Genomic DNA, 13,268 nt, shown 5'->3' on the forward strand with positions numbered 1-13,268 from the left:
AGCACCTGTATGTACCCTTAGGCCCTTGTTTCCTTATCTGCAAAATGGGAACACATACCTCCCTCCCTGTGGAAATTAGCTAATGAATGGACAGCACCTGGTGCAGCGCTTGTAACTTGTCACTGTGATTTCCCTTCCTCTCTTTCATTCATTAGGTGGATTTGGTGATATTTGAACCTGGAGGGTATCTATAACCTCTGGCCTGCAGTGTTACTTCTAGAGGGACTGGGCAGGCCTGCAGGGTGGGCAGGCCAGCGTTTGCTGAGATTGATTTGACTGTCAGATGGGCTGGGCAAGCCCCTGCAGACCCTCATGCAAGATAAAGGAATAGCTAGAACCTCCAAGGCTTTCAACAGCTTGTTTTTTACAACAAGCTGTTTTTTACAACAGATTTTACAACAGCTTGTTGGCCCAGACATGCTAGCTCATGAGACTTTAGTGAGAGGCAGTACTGGGTTCTGGACTCAGACTCAGGTTCAAACCTCATCTTACAGTGGAGACGAGCCAATTTCTTCATCTCCTTGAGTCTCAATTTTCCTATGACTTGACTAGGAAGAATATTGGTAGTGACCTTGAAATGCCCTCAATAACTGCTGGCCCTCGTTTATTAGAAACAATTATATAAGGTTAAGATTTTAACCCCAGGAAGAAGTCACACCCTCCTCGGAGCCCCCTAACATCCATGTAAATACATTCTGGTTCTATGTCTTGTGTCCCATCCTACCGTGCTATCATCAAAACGCCACCAGTCTAAAGAGGAGACACGGTCTGGCACAGGGAGGCCTTAGGAAGCTCGGGTAATGAGGGAGAAGCATTTTGCTGACCGCAGCTCTATAAAACCAGGACTGTAGCAACTGCCCTCCTAGGAGCGCGTGAACCGTGGGAGGGAAGTAAAGAAGGGCTGAGATTTGGCGCCCTCAGCGGAAGAAGGAACAGGGACAGGGCCTGGGGATCGTCACGGAGGCGGGAAATCGGGGCTTCGGTTTAAGCAACAGACAACCCCGGATGCTCACTCCTAGCTGTGTGACCCAGCGGTAGTTTTAACCTGGCCAAGCCTCCGTTTTATCGCCTCTGGAAAGGAGAGGGTGGTAATACCCACTTCTTGGTGGAACTTGTGAGGACCCAGGAAGTTTTAGAAGTACTCGGCACCCAGGAAGCATTCCAAGACTGGCTGAAGGGATCACTGTTGTCACTGTGCTCAGAGCTTTTGCAAGGGCTCGAAGGTCCAGGGCCCCGGGCGCGCGCATGCGCACGCGCACCCGGCCGGCCAGGTGAGGAGGTGGCCGACCCGCACCTGGCATTTAACCCTTCACCTTCACGGAAGTGGGCGGGACGGGCGCAGGGACCAGGACGCGGGGTCGCGAGCCCGCCTAGACTTAACCCCGAGGCGAGGGGGCTGCTCCAGAGGAGGGCGTCCAGCCGTTTCCAGGCCGGGGTCCGCGCGCTGCGCGGGGAGGGCGGGGAAGCGCGGAGGGGAGCGAAGTCTCGCGAGATCGCGCGCGGCGGCGGTAGCGGCGGCGGCGGCGGCCCGGGAGGTGAGCTGCGGGCGGCGGCGGCTGCCGTTGGGGCTGAGGAGCGGGTGAGAGCGGCGGAGGCCGAGGGCCGGGCAGGGGAGCCGGCCGGGCGGGCGGGCGGCCCGCGTTCTGGGCGGCCGCTTCAGTCGGCCCCGCGGCTGCAGCGGAGTCGCCCGGTCCGCGCTGTCCCGGGACCCGAGCGGGCGCGGCGCGGCGGGGCGGGGCGGGGCGGCCGGGCCGGGGCCGCGGGGCTGTCGAGCCAGTCCCCTCGCAGCCCGCGTCCGCTCGCGGGTGCGACCGCGGGACGTGCCTCCGTTTCCCCCGGTGGCGCGTTGGCGCTGGAGGACGCGGCGCTGCCGGGCCGGCAACACTGTTCAGTGAGCCTTAACCGTCTGCCCTCACTTAGGCGGTTCCGCTCGGGGCTGCACGCAGAGGTGAAGCGCCCCTGCCCAGGGTCACGCCGCTGGGACGCGGTGGAGTCGGGGTTCACACCCGGGCACAGCGACTCCAGCGCCCCGCCCCGTCCTTGCCTCCCATCCTTCTCCCCGCCCCCACTCGCGGGGTTTTAGGGCTCGAATTCTCCTCAGGTCCCGATTGAGCTGCAGAGGGTGTGTCTGCCCCCCCACCCCCCGCCCTCCTAATTGAATGCAGCTTGGCACAGGAGTTTTTTGGGGGAGAGTCCTCGGCCTTTGTCAGCTTCCCCAAAGGGTCCTTGTACCCGAAATGAACAAAAACTTTTCTTTGGCCCTGTGTGAGGGCAAAAGTGGGCTTAAAAGCAGCGGTGTGTGTCTGGGGTGGGATGTCCGATCGAATGGAAGTAGAATATTGGAGCCCAGGGCTTGCTTTAAGCAAAGGAAACTTTTGTTGTTGTTCAGCACGTGATTCCACACTTTGGAGCAGTGGTGCTCAACTTTGTCAGAACCAAGGCCCCTCCCCTTTGCAGCAACTGTTTATAACCCCCCTTTACAGCTCCAATGAAATTCATCAGAAATAAAAGCTCCCTACGTACGTAATTGAAAACCACTGTGATGCTCCGATTTAAATGTTAGAAATGAAAGAACAACACATGACATGCATTGCCACATCACGTCTCGCACTTTACTGTTGTGCCTTGGACTGGACTGCTCCTACCTGCTTCTAGTGAATAAGCTTGGGTTGAAGAGAGGTAAAAATGTCAGGAGCTATTTCATACAAGGAAAGGAAAGATTAGAGGTTTAGGTAGACATGGGAGTGGAGGACACCTTAAGTGTTGGAATAACTTATTTATGATTATGAAGATACATGCCTAGATTGAGTTAGGAGTAACAGGACTAGAGAAAGTACAGCCCATCTCAGTCAACATATAAATAATACTAATATAGCCCTTTCTTAAATGCCAGGCTTTCAAACAACATTGTAGGGCCTCTTTTGTGCAGCAAGCTTTGAAATACTGCTGCTTTGAGGCACCATGCTAGATTCCTACTGCTTCTCTCTGATAATGAATAAAATATTAGCTAGATTGAAGGGTTTTTGTTTGATTCGGTAGCAGTATCTCACATAGTGTAGATAAGCTCATTGTTGTGACACTGCAGTTATATGTTGAGTTAATGTGTGGTGTGTGGAAATAGTCACTCATTTTCAGACCCTAGTCATTCAGTCTCAACTTGCTTCACTTTAGCTACCTTCTCTTAAATTACTAGGGTTTTTTCCATAATTTCTTATAAAATATTTAGTACTATGTTCTGAAGTAAAGCCAGTTAAGGTGACTAATCTGGCTGGTCATTGAAAAGTCTCAGGACCAGGCTAAATCTTCATTATGCGGATCTAGCCCATGCATTGGGAGAAGTTGGAGCATCTTGGCTCCCAAGCTGTAAATGCCAGTGGTGTACCCCAATCACTTTGATAGCTAAACATGTCAGAGGACCGCACATGTCTCAAGGACTAGCTCCCTTGAGAGTGACTCTAAATTGTAGACTCAGTTATAGCAGGGAAGGGGGCAGGATTTAACTGACAAACAATGTTTTTTGGGAACATTTTTTTCCCTGTTCTTTCTGCATGTGTGTTAAGTAACTTCAGTCATATCCGACTCTTTGCGACTCTATGGACTGTAGCCCGCCAGGCTCCTCTGTCCATGGGATTCTCCAGGCAAGAATACTGGAGTGGGTAGGCATACCCTTTTCCAGGAGATCTTCCCTACCCAGGGATCCAACCCATGTCTCTTGTGGCTCCTGTATTGCAAGCGGATTCTTTACTGTTGAACCATTGGGGAAGCCATTCTTTCTTTCTATTTACTAATATCCGTGTTAGAGAATTTGATCAATGCATATTGAACAAAAGTGAAAATTAAAATGAACTATAGTTACGTTGTCCTCTGTGCTGATAGGATTCATTAGAAATTCTGATTTCTTTTGAAACTGCATTAGTCTTACTGCCTTGGGGAAAATGCAAATTGAGTTTAGATAGTTCAACTCCAACTATTATACAGCTATAGTGTAACATGATGAATTTGTTCAACTTTTGTTAAATCCACAAAGAAAGTTTATTTTTCCTTTCTGTTGGATAGATAAAGTGACTTCTTTACTGTTAAGATGTTTGTTGTTCATTTGCTTGTTACTTTTGAAAGGTGCTATGGAAACAAACATGTAAGTAAGGTTCTTGTCAGAATAGAAGGATGTATTTTAAATTGCCTAGAGATAGATACATTGAATACTTCTCGATGCGAAAATTATCCAAGTTAAGAATGATTAATTTTTATTACTTTGCGCAAGCAGTATCATGTTTCAGGGTAAAAAGAGGTCACTCCTTTTTTGTTTTTTAAATCACTACCTTTTTAAAAAATACTCCTGTACAAAAATGAACCAGGTCATATTATGTGAATGTTGAAACTTTTCCATCGTTTAGGTATGGGGACAAATTGTTGGGTGAACAAAAATCCATGCCTCTGTAGATGAAAATGCGTAATTTATTATGTACATATCTCTGAGATTTGTCATTAAGCCATTTCACTGATTTTTAAGATGCATGTCTGAGATAGACTATTGTCTTAAAATTGATGTGTCATGGTTTAATTGGCAGCTTTTGTTCTTTCTTAGTGTTACAGAATAATAGTGTGTATGGAAATGATGGCATCTTAGATGCAGTGAGATAGGGATATGTAGAAATTTCAGCACATTGATTAATGTTTAACACCAAAAACTTTGTCCAAAGAATGACTTGCAAAATGCAGATACATACCAGTTCCAGGTTCTTCCATCTAAATTAGAATTCTTTACTTGGAAGATTCCTGTAAACATTTCTCCCCCATGTAAAGCAAATGGAGAATCAGTGTTTGTAAGTATAAGAACCATTTGAAAATATGTTTAGAAGGAAACAAACTACTTGATCATTTTTTCATGGAGAGAAGATGGTGTGGCTAATGTTTTTAGTAAAGGTAATCAGACAGTGTAACCAGGCGGATGTATGAATATGCCTTCCTTTTCTTCCCCCCCATTCTGAAAGATTCCTCGGTTCACTTATAAATGAAAGTTGTCTCAAATGAGACATCCTTAAGTTGAATTTCAACAATTCACTATTATTTTAATAAGATATAGTAGCTCAGATGGTAAAAAATCTGTCTGCAATGCAGGAGACCTGGGTTCAATCCCTGGGTCAGGAAGATACCCTGGAGAAGGGAATGGCAACCCACTCCAGTATTCTTGCCTGGAGAATTCCATGAACAGAGGAGGATGACAGGCTACAGTCTGTGGGGTCGCAGAGAGTTGGACACGACTGAGCAACTTTCACTTTTTTCACTGAATGTATTTATTCTGTGTTAAAGACAATTTAAATGGGAGGCTACATGGTGTCCCCCAGCCTAGAAGTCTGTGTAAGGACTCCACTGAGGGCCGGTTTCACAGGAAAGTCGACCACTGAAGACTGCACACCTTCTTCAAGGTGGATTTGAGCTTTTCTTTGTAACTGTGCTCCCTCAACCAGCTGCACACTAGCAGCCTCCTGGAGCTTGCTTGAAATGCCAGCTCTGGGGCTCACCCCAAACTACTGAACCAGAGTCTGGTTTTTAATAAGATTCTCCTCTAGTGATGCATGAAGATGTGTAAGGAGCTCTTGGCCAGATCACTGACTCTCAGACTGGAGTGCTTATTCCCAAAACTGCTCCCTACCACTCCCAGAGTTTCTGATTCAGTGGGTCTGGACTGGGTTTTGAGAATTTGCACTTGTAACAGGTTCTCAGATAATGCTGATGCTGCTGGCCCGGGGACCATACTTTGAGAACCAGTAGGTGAAAGCATCCTCGTTGTACTTCCTCAATTCTTCTGATTTCTTGTCCCCCAAATAGTGCTTTTGGAGATGACTATAATGTGTTTTAGCTTGATTAAAGAAAAACTTAAACATTGTCTTGTGTGATTTTTAGTGATGGTCACACTAAATTTGCTTGTTAACATCTAATTCATAGAAAAATTCTTTTATTTATTATTTTTTAAATTGGAATATAGTTGCTTTACAATGTTAGTTTCAGGTGTACAGCGAAGTGATTCAGTTTTACACACATACATATGTACTTATATATACACACACATACATATATATACACACACATACATACATATATATACACACACACACATATATACACACATACATACGTATATATATACACATATATATACACACATATACACACACATATACGTACATATATATACACACACACATACACACACATATATACACACATACGTATATGTACACACATACATACATATATACACATACATATACACACATATATATACACACGTATATACACACATATACATACATATATATACACACATATACACGCATACATACACACATACATATATATACATACATACACACACACATATATATACACACATACACATATATACACACACATATATATATACACACATACATATATATACACACATACACACATATACATACATATATATACACACCCACATGTGTATTTTTCAGATTCTTTTCCATTTTAGGTTATTATAAGATACTGAATATGGTTTCCTGTGCTATACAGTAGGTCCTTGTTGTTTATCTTATGTATAAAAGTGTGTATCTGTTAATCTCAAACTCCTAATTTAGGAAAGCATTCCCTTTTAATGTGTGTTGGATTTTGGCTCTAGGTGATAAGTAGTTCTCTTTCTCTTTCTCCTATGAAATACATTTTTAACACTTTAAAATTCTTTTTGTATATATAAAATGTTCATGTGATTCAAAAAGGAAAAAAATATATTTTGAGGAGTCTAATTTCCAGTTTTGTTTTGGTTTAACATGCTGTCTCCAGCCATAGAGAACGTTTTCTATTTGTTTCCTATAGACGTCTGTTGTTTCTTTGTGTAGATACAAGCAAATACCAGTACACTGTATATACCCACTTCTTTTATATGTAGTATGCTACATAAATTATTCTGACCCTGGCTTCTTTTCCAATAGTGTACCTTTAGCATCTTTCCACATTAATATATAGAAAACATTTATTAACAGATGCAGGATATACCATTGTGTGGCCTGTGCCATAGTTTATTGAAATTAACCCCCGTTGATGGATAGATAGTTGAATGTTTCCCAGTCTTGCAGTCACAGCCTGTGGTGAATAACCTTGTACACATGTCAGTTCATATATGTGAAGTCTATCTGTGGGATACCTTTCCAGAAGTGGGATTGCTGGGTCCGTGAGCAGTGTGTTTGTACATTTGGATAAATGCTGCCCTCCTTCAGGGTTGTACCATTTTGAACCCTTGCAGGTATCTAATAGGCTGATTACCAGCCTTTGGATTCGTATCAGTCCGATAAGGTTCAAAGTAACTCATTGTGGTTTTAATGTGCATTACTTTGATTATGAAGGAGGCTGAACATCTTTTCACATGTTTAACGGCTGTTTCTTTTCTATGAACTATTTGTTCATGCCCTTTGCACATTTTTCTTTTGAATTTACTTTTTTTCTTAACAATTTCTAGGTATTTATAAATTAAATCAGGCCTCTGTGATGCGAATTGCAATTTCCTCAAGCTTGTCATTTTTCAAAAGTTTACTTTAATGTATTTTGGTATAGAGAAGGCTTTAAAGCTTTTTCTTTAAATTTTAAGCAGTTAATATTTTATGGATTTTTGAGTCATGAAAAGGCCTCCAAGAATCTGGATTTCACCCATGTTTCTTTTCTTTAAGGATTTTTTTTCCCTTTATGGTTTCATTTTTACGCTTAAATCTTTGATCCATTTAGAATTTATTCTAGTATTCAGGGGTGATATATAGATTCAGCTTTATTCATATGGCTGCCACTAATTTTTAGCCATTTGTTTCAGAATAGAGTACACCTTCATTATATTCCAGATTTCCAGATATTTTGGGAGACCTCTCTGGGCTTTCTGGTTGGTTCCATTAAGTCTTTCTATTCCTGCACAAGTACACATTATTGGATTTATAAAACGTCTTAATGCCTTGTAAAACTAGTTTGTCCTGTTGCCCTTCACTTTCCTGGCCATTCTTGCTTGTTTATTTTTCCATGTGAACTTTAGAATCATTTGTCAATTCTGGAAAGGAAAAACACACTTTAAAAAAGTTGAGATCATGTTAAATTTATAAACTAACATAGGGAGAATTGATATCTTTCTGATATTGAATGTTCCATTCCAAGACCATCATGTTTTTTTCATTTGTTTGGTTTTACTCCTGACTCCTAGAGCACAAATTTTTCTCATACAGGTTTTTCCCATTTCTTATTAAATTTATTATATGTGTGTATATTTATGTGTATTGGAGAAGGAAATGGCAACCCACTCCAATATTTTTGCCTGGAGAATTCCATGGACAGAGGAGCCCAGTGGACTACAGTCCATAGGATCACGAAGAGTCAGACACGACTGAGTGACTAACTTTCATTTTCATTTCATATTTATATATCTTTTCTAAGTGGTTTTGATTGTATGAAAGCTTTTTATTTTTGTGTAAGTATAGAAGGTGATATACCTTGAAATTCTAATTAGTTTTTAACGAGCATTAAATTCTGCGGACTCCCGTATACTTTTTTTGCCTGAAGAGAAAGAAAGCCTTGGAAGTCAGGCTTGCAGTTAAATTCTATAACTGCATTTATGAGCTCAGTGGACATCTGGGGATCTGTTTGACTCCTCTGATCCTCGGTTTCCTAATTAGTAAAAGGAACAATTCTGGCTTGGTAAGAATGTTTGGAGAATTAAGAAGAATGTGAATTTCATCCCTTAGTGCCGCTTCTACCACCGTCACTGCCAACAGCATCATGGATTGAGGTTGCTGGTCTCTTTTTCTTCTTCCTCTTTCCCCTCTCACCTGTAAAAGAGAAAGACATTGTAAAGAAAAGTAATGAAACAATACCAGACTTGAAATTAAAAGTAAGCTGTGATTCACCCCAAGCAGGATAATCAGTGTCCTTGAGAAAAGAACAGACTCAACCCAGCGTTTGCGGCCCCTCCTGCCTCTCTTTCTGACCCTGCTGCTGGCTGCCCTCTCAGATGCTCCCCGACCAGAGGCTGCGTAGCCTTCCCCAGAGGCCCCGAGTTTCCTATCGTGCCATCCCTTCCACTTAGGATGTTCTGCTACCTAATTCTGCCACTTCAAATACGTGCTGCCCCGCACCCAATAAAAAACAGGATCTGTCTCCTCGTGTTGGCCGTCTGTCCTGTAGCTTAGCCTTGGTAGACTGGAAGCTGTGAGGAGAGAAACTGTCACATCCACCAAAGAATGCAGGATACCTGGGAAAGAGCAGACAGTCAGATGTTTTTAAATAAATGAATAATTGATTTAGATCTTTCTTTGACTCGATGGACAGGAGTTTGAGCAGGCTCCGGGAGTTGGTGAAGGACAGGGAAGCCTGGTGTGCTGCAGTCCATGGGGTTGCAAAGAGTCAGACACGACTGAGCGACTGAACTGAACCTGCCTTGTGTCATATGCCTGGGTAATTCTTCTGTCACCCAGTACATTGTAAGAATGTTGAAGATAAGGATTATGCCATTTCTCAATAATTATAGTAATAATGTGGTGATAGAGGTGGTGAGAGGCAAATGGATTTATTATGTAAGAACAAGTAATAATAAAAGTGAAAACTAACAATCATCGAACATTTTACCATGTCCCAAAAACTTTTAAAGTCCGTGATGTAGATTATCTTTCATAACCCTCAGCCGGCTTAGGAGTTGAGTCCTGTTATTAGGCACTTGGGGAAACCAAGGCACATGGGTTTATGGACTTGCTCAGGAGCAGACAAGCAAGGAGGTGGTAGCGCGGAGACTCAGGCAGGTGTTCTTAATCTAGCAACCCAGCTTTTCACCTGCTGTGAGGTTGACTACCGTTAGGTGTAGGTTCTTGAACCATTTAGGGAAAGTTATTCAATTCCACTTGAACCTGCTCACTTTTCTGCCCAATCTTCCCATTTTAGTAACTTCTATTTTATTCATTCTGATTTCTCTCAGACTTGATGTTCTCTGAGAGACCTTCTCTGACCACCCTGCCTGGCATGCCGTAGATGTTCAATAAAAAGTAATTTTAACTGTTTTTTCCCTCTAGGTTCCCAGTAAAGGTGCTAAGAAAGAGAATGTGAGACAGGAAAATAATTAAACATTTTTACTGAGGTAAGTTTTTTATGATTTAATTTTTTTAAAGAAAACGTCTCTTATGTAAAAAAAATTTCTCTCCATACCTGCTTTCTGAAGATTACAAGAGGGAGATTGTTGTTTTAGGAGTGTGTCAGTTGATAGAACCTGGGGTTCTTAAGGTGGTTGCCAGAAATGTGGGCTTCTGATTAAGGTCATTTGGCTCCTTTACTTCTTTGACTTGAATCTTTAATAAATTTCCGTTATCTCATTGTTTTAAAGCCTGGTGCTGAGAAGGAGATCCCACAGGTGGAAATCTGTGAGCTGTTTGGTGATTATACACACTTGCAACATTCAGTGAAAACTTTTGATTTTAAAGTAGGGATTTGAAGCCACTTGGTGAGATTGCAACATTTCATTTTCTTAAATGAAACTGTGTTATTTATTTTCTTGCAGTAATGAGAAAAAATTTCCATCAATGACACCTACCTCCTGCCACCCAGAAATGACTGCCATTATTATTTTGATGAAACTCCATTTAGAAATTTATGAATATAGAAGTATTTACATACAAATCTTTTAGTAAGTTGGTCTTTTATTTAATGCAAGAGTAAATTTTTTATATCTCTACACATGAATTGTAAAAGTCATAATCGTATATAATCATTTTACTGATGATATTTGATTATTTAGAGGCACCATACTTTAATTGAGTCATTCATTTGATGACTGTTTAGATGGTTTCTAGTGGATAATAGTGTGTCGAACAACCCTGTACCTACATCATTACATGCTTGTTCATTTATCTTCTTTGAAGTATACCTACTGGGTCATAGATGATATGCGTTTTAAATGTAGGTGCTTGTGGCTAAACTGCCCTCTGTAAATAAAGACCCCTCCCCAACTGAAGTTCACCAGAGTCCTGTTTTTCTTGTCCTTATCCACGCTTAGTTTTGTTCATGTGTTTAATGCTTACCTGTCCAATAGAGGAAAAAATGGTGTCTTTGTGAGATAGCGGGGCTTTTTGCTTTCAATTGTATTTGTTTATTTTGGGCTCTGCTGGATCGGCGTTGCTGCACTCGGGCTTTTCTAGCAGGGGCCACTCTTCACTGCGGTGTGCAGGCTTCTCGGTGCAGTGGCTTTTCTTGTGGAGTAGTGGCTCTAGGAGCATGGACTTGAGCAGCTGCGGCCTGTGTTATCTTCCCAGGTCAGGGATTGAACCTGTGTCTCCTGCTCTAGCAGGTGGATTCTTTGCCATTGAGCCACCAGGGAAGCGAGATAGCAGGGTTTCTGACTGGAGTAAACCTTTCATGTTTAAAGACCTCTTTCATCTAATAGCCTTACTTACATAAAGAATTTCCTTATTAAAAACATGCATGTGATTCTTGTGTATGTGAGACACTCTTGGACTTTAAATGTGATGAAAATGTTGAAATATGTTGAGTTCTTTGTTTTTAGGTCTATTACCCTGATTGAAAGTGAAAGTCACTCAGTCGTGTCCGACTCTTTGACCCAGGCCAGAGTACTGGAATGGGTAGCCTATCCCTTTTCCAGGGGATCTTCCTGACTCAGGAATTGAACCGGGGTCTCCTGCATTGCAGGTGGATTCTTTACCAACTGAGCTATCAGGGAAGCCCCATTACCCTGATTAATTCATTATAAATATTTTAAAATTGTTGTTGTTCAGTCATTAAGTTGTGTCCGACTCTTTGTGATCCCGTGGACTGCAGCACGCCAGGCTTCCCTGTCCTTCACTTAACTCCTGGAGTTTGCTCAAGCTCATGTCCATTGAGTTGGTGATGCCATCCAACCATCTCATTCTCTGTCGCCCCTTCTGCCTTTAGTATTTACCATCATCAGGATCTTTTTTTAATGAGTTGGCTCTCTACATCAGGTGACCAAAGTAATGGAGCTTCAGCTACAGCATCAGTCTTTCCAATGAATATTCAGGGTTGATTTCCTTTAGTATTGACTGGTTTGATCTTCTTGCTGTCCAAGGGACTATCAAGAGTCTTCTCCAGCACGACAGTTCAAAAGCATCAGTTCTTTGGTGCTCAGCCTTTATGATCCGACTCTCACATCTGTTCATGACTGTTGGATAACCTATAGCTCTGACTATATGGACCTTTGTCAGCAAAGTGATGTTTTTGCTTCTTAGTATGCTATCTAGGTTTGTCATGGCTTTTTTCCCCAAGGAGTAAGCGTCTTTTAATTTTGTGGCTGCCGTCACCATCCACAGTGGTTTGGAACCCAAGAAAATAAAACCTGCCACTGTTTCCACTTTTTCTCCATCTGTTTGCCGTGAAGTGGTGGGACTGGATGCCATGATTTTAGTTTTTTGAATGTTGAGGTTTAAGCCAGCTTTTTCACTCTCCTCTTTCACCCTCATCAGGTGTCTTTAGTTCCTCTTTGCTTTCTGCCGTTAGAGTAGTATCATCTGCATATCTAAAGTTGTTGATCTTTCTCCCAGCAGTGTTGATTTTAGCTTGTGATTGATCTAGCCCAGCATTTCACATGATGTACTCCATATATAAGTTAAATAAGCAGGGTGACAATATACAGCCTTGATGTACTCCTTTTCCAATTTTGAACCAGTCTGTTGTTCCATGTCTGGTTCTAATTGTTGCTTCTTGACCTGCATACAGGTTTATTAAGAGGCAGGTAAGGTGGTCTTATGTTCCCATCTCTTTAAGAATTTTCCACTATTGGCAACTAACTGATATTACTGAGTTAGGTGAATATGCATTCACATGTATGCATATGAATGCCAATGTTGAGTTTCATCTGTCCAGAGGATTTTGCCAGTTTCTGATATGAATATGAGCTCTAACTTTATGTTTGTTTCAGATTTTATTTCAAATAAAAATTGCCTAAGAAAGGTCTCACATGAAACAAACATGTACTTTGTCATTGGCTTACTGTTTGTTTTTTGACTTAATTGAAAGCCAGTTAAAATTCATCTTTTTCCTTGATATAGAATGCATCTTCTTATATTGTCTTTCATGTGGGTGCTTTTCTTTTCACTCCAAGTTAACATTGTTGAGGCTTGGACCTAGTGTGTTTTATGCACCAGCTTACATCCAGCAACTACTGTGATACCTGCATGTACATGGCAGACATTCAAATCATTTTTGTAGGAATTAATGATTGGTCAATATCATCATTGTTA

General features: G+C 42.0%; 1 protein-coding gene across 13 annotated transcripts in view; it reads left to right on the forward strand.

The window, feature by feature from the left end:
- The first annotated feature begins 1,405 nt into the window (after positions 1 to 1,405).
- MRTFB (myocardin related transcription factor B) overlaps positions 1,406 to 13,268 on the forward strand; it is a 208,143-nt gene continuing 196,280 nt past the window's right edge. For 3 of the 13 annotated variants that reach the window (XM_065924353.1, XM_065924365.1, XM_065924364.1), the window contains exons 1-5: positions 1,539 to 1,579; positions 9,340 to 9,465; positions 10,074 to 10,138; positions 10,382 to 10,430; positions 10,556 to 10,681. The gene's annotated coding sequence lies outside the window, so the exon portion shown is untranslated. Of the gene's footprint in view, positions 1,580 to 9,339; positions 9,466 to 10,073; positions 10,139 to 10,381; positions 10,499 to 10,555; positions 10,682 to 13,268 lie in introns of all 13 variants that reach the window. The other 10 variants (XM_065924358.1, XM_065924357.1, XM_065924354.1 and 7 more) reach the window with 10 other exon arrangements.

This window comes from Muntiacus reevesi, chromosome 2, assembly GCF_963930625.1.
Source record: "Muntiacus reevesi chromosome 2, mMunRee1.1, whole genome shotgun sequence".
Classification (NCBI taxonomy): Eukaryota; Metazoa; Chordata; class Mammalia; order Artiodactyla; family Cervidae; genus Muntiacus; species Muntiacus reevesi.